The sequence below is a fragment of the Glycine max genome, chromosome 12 (genome assembly GCF_000004515.6).
Source record: "Glycine max cultivar Williams 82 chromosome 12, Glycine_max_v4.0, whole genome shotgun sequence".
NCBI classification, from domain to species: Eukaryota; Viridiplantae; Streptophyta; class Magnoliopsida; order Fabales; family Fabaceae; genus Glycine; species Glycine max.
This window is the reverse complement of record NC_038248.2, coordinates 22,753,147-22,766,811: the sequence shown is the minus strand read 5'-3', so window position 1 is coordinate 22,766,811 and position 13,665 is coordinate 22,753,147. Positions and strand designations below refer to the sequence as shown.

At 37.1% G+C, this 13,665-nt stretch overlaps 1 pseudogene; it reads right to left on the bottom strand.

Moving 5' to 3' along the window:
• Positions 1-2,647: 2,647 nt before the first annotated feature.
• On the bottom strand, positions 2,648-5,516 carry LOC100775831 (probable LRR receptor-like serine/threonine-protein kinase At2g24230; annotated as a pseudogene).
• Positions 5,517-13,665: the final 8,149 nt, after the last annotated feature.

The following is a 13,665-nucleotide window of genomic DNA, read 5'->3' as shown; positions in this document are numbered from 1 at the left end:
GAAAATTAAACAAATATGGTATTTAATTGAATATGTATTTAGATCTTTATTACAATAATTGATAATTAAATAAATTTGGTATTTTTTTTAGATATTTAAATTTTTATTAAAACTGTGATTTTTATTTACAATTTTATATGTAAACAAATTAATTATTAGATAATAATTAATTATCACAAAATTTATTATGTAAATTTACATGTGCATTAAATATACATTAGAAATTTTAGTGTTATATATAATGACATTAATTAGTTTATAACATAATTGATCTATTAGCTCAGTTGGTTAGAACGTTGTACTAATAACACGAAGTCACATGTTCTAAAGAAATGGCTAGGGAAAAGGGAGAGAGAGTGGAAGTGAGGAAGGAAAAAGAAAATAAAACAAAATGTCATTGTCGAGAAATCGCCTTCGATAACAAAATTGATCTAATGGGAGATTCATGTGAACAAATCTCATGGTAACAAAATTGATCTAATGGTTGAGAATTATGGTTCATTACAGACCACCTATAAAGTAGTCCACCCTAGAATTGGCCTTGTTGGCATGATACTTTTTAAAATAATGTTTTAATTTCTCTCAAATAGTCTACGTAAAAGATGAGGATTGAAAAAATATCTATTAAAGTTGGCAAAGAACCCCAAGTCTATGCGGATGCACCTCAAACTCATATTGACTTTGACGGTTGATAAATGACTTTTTTGATCATATACGGATTAGTGTATCATTTAATTTTTTAACGAAAATAAGAACGATATATATTTACCTGTGTTGTACCCCTTTGTGCCTCGTTATAATTTTCACAATTCTTAATGTTATACTATCTCCGTTTCATAATAATTATAATGTAAGAATAAAAAATTTATCCTAAAATAATTATTATTTTAGTTTTTTAATGTAATATTAATTATTTTTTATATTAATATCCTTATAATATTAATGATGGGATACAAAATAAAAATGAATTAATAATGATAAAGTTAATTTTGTAAATTTTTTATTCTTTTTCATTTATTTAATGAATTTTCTTAATCTATGTAAAATTGACAATTATAATGAGACTGGAGAGAGTAACATATATATATATATATATATATATAACATTAAAAGTTATACTTTTGCTTTTTATAATTTTTAAAAATATATATCAATTAGTTAAATAGTTCAATAATTTTAATAATAATAATAATAATAATAAAATAAAATCTTAAAAGTATATATTTAACTAAAAATAAAATTCATTTTTTATTTTTTTGTTATTTATTATATTTATATATTTTTTGAATTAAAATATAATCGATAGTTGAATATAACCATATATAAGTAAATTAAAATTATAAAAAGTAGTGTGGTGAATTATTTAAGAATTTTTTTGAACCAAGATAAAATTCAGATGAATAAAGATGAGTATTAAAATTTTAAGTTTATCTCTTTTAAACTCTAGTTCGACTTGTCTTATCTTTTAAGACGATGGAAATAGGTCAATTCATTACAATTTCAATATATAATTATGTTTTTCTTTTCTTAATTATATTCTCACTCATTAGAATTATTAGTTAGAAGGGTATTAATAACTTTGATTTTTACAAAATACTTACAGTAGAATAAGAATATCTTAATCTAAATTTCATATATTCAAATATTTTAGTGTGTAAAAAATCATAAATAACCAAAGAATATAAATTAGAAATGAACGAAGTATGTGAGAAACAAATTTTTTTGAGATTTAACCAATTTTACCCAATCAAAAAAGTTTTTTTGAGAACGTGTTGAAAATAATGTATACTAACACTCCTTTCATAGGGATAAAAGCAAGCAAAACATATATTCCTTTCTCGTAAAAGCAACAAACTTAGGAAAGCTTGTACTAACTACCGACTATCAGAACGTCATCAATTGATTTTCTTTAAGGACTAATGTTAATATTTTTCATGTTTAATACACTACCGAAGTTAATATTTTACTTTATTTACTATATGTTTATTTTAATAAAAGCAAAATGATGAAAGTTCATATATACGCTGGCCAGCATATGTAGGCACCTCTTGTCTGCAACTTTTAAATTTCTATAATGATACAAAGGAGACTATTCTAGATCGAAATTTGCAACCATCATTCTTCGTATGGTAATGTTATATCATGCATGCGTGACACTATGATGAGGTGAGAAGGCTTCTTTGAAGTATGGCGCACTACAATATCAAATCCTTATTCAATATTTAAATGTTTTTAAGAAAAAGGAATGATAAATAAATCACTCCTCATTTTAAATATTTAATCAACACTTTTTCTTTTCTGTCACATCATAAAAATTTTCATATTTATATATATATTTTTTCTTTTTTTCCTCTCACTTTCTAGGTATTGTGTATCAAACATTATTCTTAAAAAAAAAAAAAAACTGTATGTCACTCTAATTTCGAACGCAACATAAAGGTTTTTGGAGTCTCAATCACAGCACGACTGCAATTGTGATTGCATTGGTCACATCCGCAATTTTCCTAATATCAAAGATCACAACAAAACAGCAACCGGTTGAGTCCGGTTAATCTTTTACTTGCAGACTTTTGGCACCTTAGAATTTTTATGCTTCTTACACCCACCAGCTTAAAGCTACTATTTTTGTTCTTCAGAAAATATTCATCTGGAAATAATACAACAGTTCTTAATGTTGCTTATAGTGCAGCCTTCCCAATTACATCACTACTATTGCCTCCAGAAAGCTTCAAAACTCGATCATTTATCAAGTGACTCGACAAATGTCTTAAAGGAAACACAAATAATGTAGATGCCGAACACATTCTACTGACCAATTCATTATGAGCACAAGCTTACAGACTCAATTCCAGTGGCATGCTTTTGTTTTCCATACACGAGGAGATCAAAATTCAAAACGAAGGGAAAGTGGAAGAAAGAGAAAGAGCATGCTTTTCATGATTTATCATGATCTCTAATTAGCAGAAGGTTCAATATCTTTAAGAAGCCCAACTATCTGCTGCATGCTTGGTCGCTTGAAAGGATGGTCAGCAGTGCACAGATAACCAATCTTAAGGGCCTCCTCCATTTGCACTTCTGCTCCAGTATCACGAATTTTCGATCGATAGCATTCGGAGATTTGTTCTTTCTCACTAGTCTTCTGACCCAACTAACCAAAGTTGATTCTTTCTCATCAGGATAATCATCTCCAACTGGCTTCTTCCCGGTTAGTAGCTCAAAGAGAACAACCCCAAAACAGTACACATCAGATTTTAGAATTGAGGCGTCAAATTCTGGTTGATAAAACTCTGGTGGAGCATAACCAGGTGAACAAAGCGCAATCTCCTCATCCAAGCCACTCCCGCAAATCTTAGCCAGTCCAAAATTTGACAATCTTGGCTCCAAGTTATAATCCAAATAAAACACGGCTAGCCTTAACATCTCTGTGGATGATCGGTGGGGAGCATCCATGATGCAGAAATGCCAATGCTCGGGCAGTGCCGAGTGCGATTTTATGGCGAAATCTCCAAGTTGTGAGCACTCCTTCTGATCCTGCGTTTTGAATCCCATTACTGCCATCATCTTCTTCCCATGTATCTGTGCTCCAATCATCTGTCCTTTGTAGTACACCAAGTGGCAAGTCATAAAGCAAATTTTGCAAGTTCCCATTCTCCATGTAGTCATATATGGCAATCCTCTGATCCCCAGCTACACAATACCCAGTTAGAGGAACAAGATTGGGGTGCTTGATTCTACCAAGATACTCGAGCTCTCTTGCAGCTTCTTTATCTGTCAGAGTAGATCCAACCACCAGAACTTTAACTGCTACATGAATACCACCAGGTAGAAAACCTCTATAAACAGGCCCAAATTTTCCTTCAGCCAAAAGGGTACCGCTGTCAAAATTTGAATTTGCATCCAATAGGTCTGCAAATGTAATATTTAACTGTGGCTTATCAAAGATTATTACCGGGACAGATGTTGCTTGCTTAACATCAGCCACCCAAGTGGTTGAATCAGTGTGGAATGAAAAGGGACCTGACATATTGTGTTCTTCTTTGTATGAAGTCTGCTTAACAAGCCATGGCTTTGTTTTCTTAAGGCAACCAAATGCTAGACGCAAAACCCCAGCAACCAAGCAGATCATTGAGAGGGTCAATGCCAGAGCTAGCTTCATTCCCTTATCTTGAGTGGCTCTTTTTTTAAGAAGACTTGGGTTTGCAGCAATTGGAAAACTGTTAACTGATCCATAGAATACTGTTTGGAGGATAGCTGGTTTGATTTCCAAAGCACAGAAGGTTAAGTTATTATAAGAGAAGTTGTATTTCTCCATTAAAGGTAGTTTCTCTATGACTGACGAAGGGACATCTCCACTCAAATTGTTGTTTGAAAGGTCAAGAACTTGGAGGTTTTTATTACTTAGTAAAGGGATTTTCCCAGTAAGATGATTTATAGAAACATCAAGTGCACTCAAATTACTAAGTTGTGAGATTTCAGCAGGAATGTAACCAATCAGACTAGTTTTGGACAAGTTCAGATATTCCAATCCTAAGATAATTTCAATCTAGGGGAATTTCTGTCTGCTAAATCTATTGTGAGCAAGATTAAGGAGCTTTAGATTCTTAGATTCGTTCAAATTTTGGAAAATCTCCCCACCCAACTGATTCTCTGACAAATCCAGATAAACTAAATGAGACCGATTGTAGTTAGAGATGGAATGTACCTGAGAAATGTGACCTTCAAATTGGTTTCTGCTAAGGTCCATGACCTCAAGCCTTCCATGAAACAAACTCATCACAGAACCATGAAAGGAATTGCCTGATATGTTGAGACTCACAATGGACTTCAACCCAGAAATATCCGAATCACTGCCATGAATACTATTCCCGGCAAGGTTCAAGGTAATGAGGTTAGGAAAAGCATCACCAAAACCATCTGGAATTGCCCCACTTAGCTGATTTGAAGAAAGGTCAATGGAAACTAGAGAGTGGCACCGGAGAATCCCAGAAGGTAGTCTTTGCTCAAACCTGTTGTGGTTAAGTTTGAGGACTTTCAGACTCATCAGGGAACTAATAGCTTCAGGAATTTGCCCAGAGAAATTGTTGCTGGACAAGTCAAACACATGTAGCAAGCCAAAGTTTCCAATGTTGTTAGTCAATGAACCAGAAATTTGATTGGAGGAGAGGTTAAGGCTCTTGAGCAAGCTGAAAACTCCAGAAATCAGAAGGCAAGTCAGTGATTTTGTTGTGGCTAAGGTCCAAAGATTGAAGCTTGCTGAGCTTGCCTATGATGGTATCTAGAATAGGACCAAAGAGGCCCATGCCAGAAAAGACTAACCCAACAACATGTTCTCTCTTGGCATCACATGAAACCCCATAACAAACAGAAGCAGAAAAGTTGTAGACCTGGGGAGTTGCTAAACCCATTTTCTTCAAGAACTCAGACACAAAGAAATCATCAGTGTTTGGTTGTTGAGATGCCAAGTGCTTGAAGAATAGCGTCAGAATTAGAATAGAACCAAACACTCCCAAACCCATTAGTGAGTGACTCAGTGAGTGATATCAAAAACTCAAAAATGTTGCAAAACCTTCACCACCTTGGAAAATGCACCTCTCTGAACTTCAACGCCACAATAAGCATGGATTGTTGTTGTTAACAAAAAGGAAAGCACCCATAAAGAGAAAAGAAAATATCGAAAGCAACTAAATGACCAAATAATAGCTTAGCCTTTATTGATGTAGAGAGTGCAGTTTATATACAACAATGGGAGAGGGAAGAAGCAAAAATGGTTAAGCAGTTATAACAAAAAATTAGTTACAACAAACTAAGCTATAACTAAATTCTGCTAAGTTGGCTAAAAGCCCCCCGCAAGCTGGGAATGGATGTTCATCATTCCCAGCTTGGAACAAAGACCTTGAAAGATGGATGGAGATAAAGCTTTGGTAAAAATGTCGGCGAGTTGCATGGAAGACGAGACAGGAAGAAGCTTGATAAGACCATTGTTTACTTTCTCTCGAACGATATGACAATCTATGTCAATATGCTTGGTGCGTTCATGAAACACCTGATTAGAGGCTATCTGGATTGTTGATTGGTTATCGCAATAAAGGATGGCTGGTTGGGCAAACGAGATATGAAGATCTTGAAGAAGGTAAGGTGAGCCATTGAAGCTCGCATGTTGTTGAAGCTGAAGCTCTATATTCAGCTTCGGAGGAGCTGCGAGACATAGTAGATTGTTTCTTCGACCGCCAAGAGATAAGAGAGTGTCCAAGGTAGATGGAAAAACCTATGATGGAACGTCTAGAATCACGATAGCCTGCCCAGTCAGAGTCGTTGAAAGCTTTGAGTTGTGGACTACCATTAGCAGAAAAGAAAATACCAGAACCTGGAGTACCCTTGAGATAACGTAGAACGCGAAAAGCAACTTGAGAATGGGCAGTAGTAGGATTAGCCATGTACTGGCTTAGTTGCTGAACAACATGAGCTATGTCAGGGCGCGTATATGTTAGATAAATGAGTCGACCAACTAAACGACGATAGGAAGATGAAGATGAATCAGATAGCGGAGCACCCAATGTTGCATGCAAACGGGTAGAATAATCCATAGGAGTTGAAGTGGGGCGAGAGTCAAGCATACCAGAATCAGAGAGGATATTGAGTGTGTATTTTCGTTGGCACAAGTGAATTCCACGATGAGAACGAGCAACTTCAAGACCAAGAAAAAACTTTAAAGTGCCAAGATCCTTTATCTTGAAGGTTTGATCAAGAAGAGTCATGATATGGCGTATAGCATCAATATGTTCCCTATTAAAATGATATCATCAACGTAAACAAGAAGGGTTGTAGTGATGTTACCATTGAAGCACAGGAAGAGAGAATGGTCAGCAAAAGATTGTTGGAAGCCATGAGAAATATGAAAAGAGGAGAAACGAGTAAACCATTGTCTGTTGGCTTGTTTGAGCCCATACAAAGATCGCTGAAGACGACAAACTTGGTGAGGATTGTCAATGGAGAGACCTGTAGGAAGTTGCATATATACCTCCTCATTGAGCTATCCATGAAGAAAGGCATTATTTACATAGTTATCATAAATGCCAACCATTAAGCGCTGCTAGAGCTAGTAATAATTGAACAGTGGTGAGCTTGGCCAAGGGTGAGAAGGTGTCCAAAAAATCTAATCCCTCCATCTGTGTATATCCTTTCGCAACTAAGCGTGATTTATATTGTTCAATGGAGCCATCAGCATTGTACTTAATCTTGTACACCCAGCGACATCCGATAGCAACTTTATGAGGTGGAAAAGTAGTAAGAGTCCAAGTTTTGTTCATTTGAAGAGCATGTAACTTGGCTTGCATCGCTTTAATCCAACAATTATGATGAGAAGCCTCAGCATAGGAGGTGGGTTTAGTAGAGGACGAAATAAACATGATGAAATGATGATATGATGGAGAAAGACGAGAGTAAGATAAAACTGAGTTGAAAGGATACCGAACACTTGTCGAGGTGGCAGCAGTGCTTGAAGTGAGAACACGATGGTAGTTCTGGAGGTATGTGGAGGAGTGTCTTGTTCTTTTGAACGTCGTAAGTGAGGGGGTGAATCAGTTTCAGTGGATGGTGTTGTTGAGGGAACAGGTGCAGCTGGTGTAACACCCTGATATATATTATTAGTAATTATGTTTGATGTTTGATTATTTGTTGCGTTATTTTTATCCGTAATTATTTTCTAGGAGGTTAATTTAGTTAATAGAGGGGTGTGGGTAGATAAGGATCTAGCTTCTCAAAGAAGCCACGAGGAAGTTTCTTGAGGAAGCTACATGAGCTGCCTCGGTAAAAATGCTGCCCAGCCTTCGTTAACCGTTGGATCTTCTCGAAATTTGGTCTGCAGCTTCACAAGACACTTGTCCACGATCTGAGCATTGGGATCTTCGAGAAGATGTCTAGAGTGTGCGCAACATTTCCGTGTCCGAGACCATTTCTCACTTGAGCGTTTTCAGCCTTTGCTTTCGTGTAGCTTAGGAAAAACACCATTTCTTCTTCTTTCTTTCTTCCAAAGCCATTTCTAACGTCCCAAGAACTTTCTCCATCACCCACAACCACCATTAGCCACCACAAACCGCTGTTGTTCTTCGTTGCAACCCTACACTGAGAGGAACCCTTCGACCGAAGCGGAATCTTCCAACTTGGCTCGCAGTTTCGGTAGAGAACGAAATCCTAATCTGACCTTTCGTTTTCCTTCGAGCTAACCATGGTTCTATGCTTGTTTCTTGTTAGTTTCAGCTTGTCTTTGCATATTTTCTGACTTTGGAACCGCCATTGCATGTCTTATGCTTCCTTTGAAAAACCCTAGAGAAATAGACTTTGTAAACGTTATCCTTTCATGAAATGCATGTTATTTTCGTAACCTACACTGAACCCCGGTTACATTGGCGTGGTCGGAATTTTCAAATGATGTTCCTTTGTAAAACCCGAAATGCTCTCAGCTCTTTCATGTAGTGATGTGGGTGTTTGACCCAGATCACTGTTATTAGCTTTGTTTTCTGAAATCCATATTAGGTCTCCTTCGTTTTGGCATGGTAGAGGCTTGCGTGGAATCTACAAGCAAGGACGAAAAGGAATCTTCAAGTGACGTGACAAGGAACCCGTGGGGTAGCTCACAATAGGTGAGGGGAGTTTATTATAAAATTTACCGTTTTAACACCATAGTTAGGGTCAGGGAACCTAGCAATGAGGATATCTACCTGTCCCTGTTGCATGCTGATTTTTCTTCAAAGAAAATTACGTTTTAACTAATGGGATGCGATAAAATTGTTATTGATATGCATGCTGGCTTTTTTTTTCAGGAGAACCTATGCTTTTGACGAATATATATATATATATATATGTGTGTGTGTGTATGTGTGTGTGTGTGTGTGTGTGTGTGTGTGCGAAATGCAATTTGCTATTGATGCCGCTATTAAGGATTTTAATTGATATGTGATGATAATGATAATTATGATGATATTGATTTGAGATGACGTTGTTAATAAGGACCATGTCAACATGAATTGTTATTATTGATGAATATGTGAATATGAAATGAGGTTGTTGTTGTTGTTGTTGATAACGTCATTGAGATGAGATGATATTTATGTTGTGAATGACATGGAAATGGAATGTTGATGGATGTTGGAAATGCATTGGCATGTGCATGTTGTGTTTGTTCGTGGAGGGCATTGTGCACTGACCTTCTAGGGTCTTTGGCACTAGCTTTTGGCCACGTTCATACGTTGAATGTTGTGTATGTTCGTGGGAGGCACTGTGCACTGACCTTCCAGGGTCTTTGGCACTAACTTTTGGCCACGATCATACGTCGTATGGAGTGTATGTCATGGGGGGTAGAGTGCACTGACCTTGTCGGAAGGCCTAGACGTGGGTAACTAGCGTGGTTAGAGAATCTAAGCATTTCTGAGGGGATGCTTAGGCGCTTTAATTGGTCCATGGTCTTTGGCACTTACTTTTGGCCGTGATCATAGCTCATACGACATAGGAAATAGAGTAACTGTGGCCAAGTGTACTTTGTACTAGGGGGCTTGTCACCTGGTAGGGAACACCTTTGGGCTCCCAGGCTGATCACCTATGGGAGGTGGGCTGTTACGTGCACACCCGGGTGGTCTTGACAAACTTAGCACAGTTCCCTAAGTGAGAGTGTCGTGTGGACGCGCTTAGACTATTTCCTGAGATTTGGTTGTTGTTGGTACGTACCACATTGCATCTGAGTGTTGAGTCAGGTGCATGCATCATTCTGTGAAGTCTTGATTGGATCCATGGATGGATGATGAGTAATTGTTGGATGTGGATGATGAATATTTTTTGGATATGAGTGTTGAATAATGGATGTCGTGTATGCTCATCATGTTTGCCTATGTTCCTTGCTATTTGTGGTTATTTGGAATTGGTATTGGTTCTTTTTATAATGAATTCACCCTTGCAATTTTGTATCGTGTGGTTGATACTTGTAGGGTGCAGGAAGTGAAATTCTGGTGAGGAGCCGTCGAGCCGACGTGATGACGTTGACATTATTTTGGGAGGGAGTTGTGTTTTGTGATCAACTCCTCCGTAGTTGGTTTTGAAGTTTTATTTTATTGAATCAAAGATGTAAAACTTGGATTTTAATTATACTTATGAACATATTTAATTTTCGTTTATGTGTATGACGTGTACTGAGTTACTGTTTCTATATAATTGTGTATATTCACTTAAGTAATGGCGTGTTGTTGGATGAATGCATGTTGTGACAAAATTACTTCGATTTTCATAAGCAAAATTAAGGGAGTTCTTTTATAAAAAAAATGAGATTAGCGTATATTAGAGTGTGGATATCGTAGCGACGAGGCGGGTCATTACAGCTGGTAACTCAAAGAGTGCATTATCGCGTGTGAATGATTCTGGAGAAGGAGAAGTGTTATTCGTGTTTTGTGTTTGTGTTTCATGGATAGATGGAAAGTGATCTTCATAGAAGATGACATTTCGTGATATGGTAATGTTATGAGAGTGAAGGTCATGGACAAGATAGCCCATGGTATGTGGTTTAAAGCCGAGAAAAATGCACGGGTGAGCCCCAGGATCAAGTTTTTGTCTGTGGGCTTTGAGTGTATTGATGTAACATAAACATCCAAAGACACGAAGATTGGCAATATCACATGGGCTGCCATGAAGTTTTTCATAAGGTGACATATTACGCAAGAAAGGAGTAGGAATGCAATTAATTAAAAATGCAGCGTGAGGTAAAGCATAAAAATGCACCAAAAACTGTGTGGGAGATTAGCTTGAAATAAAAGAGCCTGTGTAACATTTAAAAGGTGTTGATGTTTACATTCAACAATCCCATTTTGTTCAGGGGTTTCAACACAATTTGTTTGGTGAATTATTCCCTTTAGAGCATAAAAATCATGCATTAAAAATTTGGACCCATTGTCAGTTCTTATGATCTTAACCTTGTTGTTATACTGAGTTTCAATGCATGCAATGAAATCTACGATGATTTTATAAGTTTCAATTTTTGTGTGCATGAGATGAATCCATGTAAAACGAGAATGATCATCTACAATGGTGAGAAAATAACGATGGCCATGCATGGAAAGTTTCGAACATGGCTGCCATATGTCTATATGCAGAAGATCAAAACAGTTAGATGCATGTGAATTGCTAGAAGGAAAAGACAAATTTTTATGCTTTGCATAATGACATGTATTACACGCAAAGTTCTTATTATTTCGCAAGAAAGGATAGCAAGATTGCATGAGTTGTAATCGCTCAAAAGATGGATGACCCATGTGAAAATGCCAAAGGTCGATTAGAGTTATGTTACATTTAGGGTGAACAATGGTGGAGTGTACTGCACATGTTGTTATATGATCTGGTGTAAGTTGATAAAGCCCGTTTCTCACTTCAACTGTACCAATCCTCGCTTGAGTGTTCGTATCCTGCAAAATACATGAAGTGGAAGAAAAAATCAGTTTGCAGTGAGTAGAAGAAACAAGTTTGGATATGGAGATGATGTTAAAAGTGAATGAAGGTATGTAAATAACATCAGAGAAAGTTATGGAAGCAAAAAGGAATACAATGCCTGAATGGGTAGCATGAACATGATGACCATTTGGTAAGTTGACCATGATAGGAATAATTTGTTTGTAGGAGTGGAAGTGAGTTAGTGAAGATGAGACATGATCAGTTGCTCCAGAATCTAATATCCAAGAGGTGTGTGTGTGACTTCTAGAGGATAAGATTATACCTGAGGTTGATGCTGGATTAGTGGAACACGAATGTCATACCCTAATTTCGTCCGGGGACCTTTGCTTGATGACATGCGACTTTTCTTTGGTCCTTGTAAGGTGCTTGGCACCCATCATTAGGCAATTTGTGAAATTCCAGGACATGTCGGAAAACCAAAAAATATTGATGCACAATCCGTAAGTTTCCGTGACACACCGGAAATCAAATGGAAGCATCGTTGCTTAATTAAGTGAGGTTCCGTAACATTCCGTAAGTCAAAAAGGGGATGATTATGTAATCCGTAAGGTTCCGTAACATTACGGAAAGAAAACAAGTATCGTTACGAAATTCGTAAGTTTCCGTAACTTTACGAAAAAAGAATCACAAAAAAAAAGCAGAGGGGAGTGTACTTAGTAAAAATGGGGGTGCAAATAGCACCCAGGCCCACTTGGGCCCTCCAGAATATTCCTCCAGAAGGTTGTTGCTTCTGGAGGAAGCAACCTGGCTCGCCTGGGCGAGCTGGGCGGCAAGCATCTCCCCTATTTTGCTATAAATAGGGGAGGAAGTGAAGAAGAAAAGGGTTCAGCCCCTTAGGCACTTCTCTCTCTTTCGAATTTGCTTGGAAAAATTGTTTCCGTGAAGAAAATCTAAGCCGAGGCGCTTCCGAAACGTTTCCGTAACGTTTTCCGTGAGGAATTTCGCAAAGGTTTCAACCGTTCTTCGACGTTCTTCATTCGTTCTTCATCGTTCTTCGATCTTCAACGGGTAAGTACCTTGAACCAAGCTTTTCGATTCATTCTATGTACCCGTGGTGGTCCACATTGTGTTTCATGCATTTTTCTTCTCATTTCATTTACTTTTTATACCCCCTGTTGACGTGCTTAAGCCATTTTACTTAAGTCATTTCTCGCTTAACTTAAAAACAAAATAAATTTCCACCGAACGTTTGAATTGTATGATCCGTAAACTTTGGTTAAGATAAATTCCGACCGTTCGGTCGTGCCGTAACCACGTTGGAAATCAAAAAAAGAGGTAAAAAAAAAAATAATAATAAAAAAACATCTTTTTAGTAAAATAAAGCGGAAAATCAATCGGACGTTTTCTCTTTGGGATTTCTCATTCTTAATCGAATTGACTAATAACTAAGGTGAAACTAAGGCTAAAATCAAACTCGCCTAGTCAAGCTCGTCCACAAAAATAGGTTTTTGAAGTTTGTCATTTCAATTTCTTACTAAGTAAAATGGATCATTTTCAAGGTCCAACGCCTTAAAATGATCACCTCTTAAGTAAAAAAGAGTCGCTTGATAAGAAAGAACTACGTAGGTCTGATTTCCTCATCGCAATTGAGGATACGTAGGAGCAAAAGCCCCGCTTTTGTCGACCACCCCAAGAGATCGTTAATGGTCCAATGCCTTAACGTTTCTCTCCTTTCAAAAACAAGAGATCGTTAATGGTCCAACGCCTTTACGTTTCTCTCCTTTCAAAATCAAAAGATCGTTTAATGGTCCAACACCTTAAATGGCCTTTTGTTCAATAAAAACATATTTTGCAAAAAAGACAAAAACAACTTAATCAAACACTTGATAGAAAAGAACTACGTAGGTCTGATTTCCTCATCACAAATTGAGGAATACATAGGAGCAAAGGGAAACACCCTTGTCGACCACACAAAAAGAAAAATATAAAAAGGGTATAAAGGATATAAGAACATAAAAAGGGAACATAAAAAATCAAAGTCACGTTTGCACATTCGATTAAAGGCTGCCGTCCCTTGGGACGGACGTGTGGGGTGCTAATACCTTCCCCGTGCGTAAATACAACTCCCGAACCTTTCACTTAAAAGTTCGTAGATCGCGTCTTTTCCGGTTTTTCCGACGTTTTCCTCAAATAAACGTTGGTGGCGACTCCGCGCGTATTCCATTCGTGGAACACGCA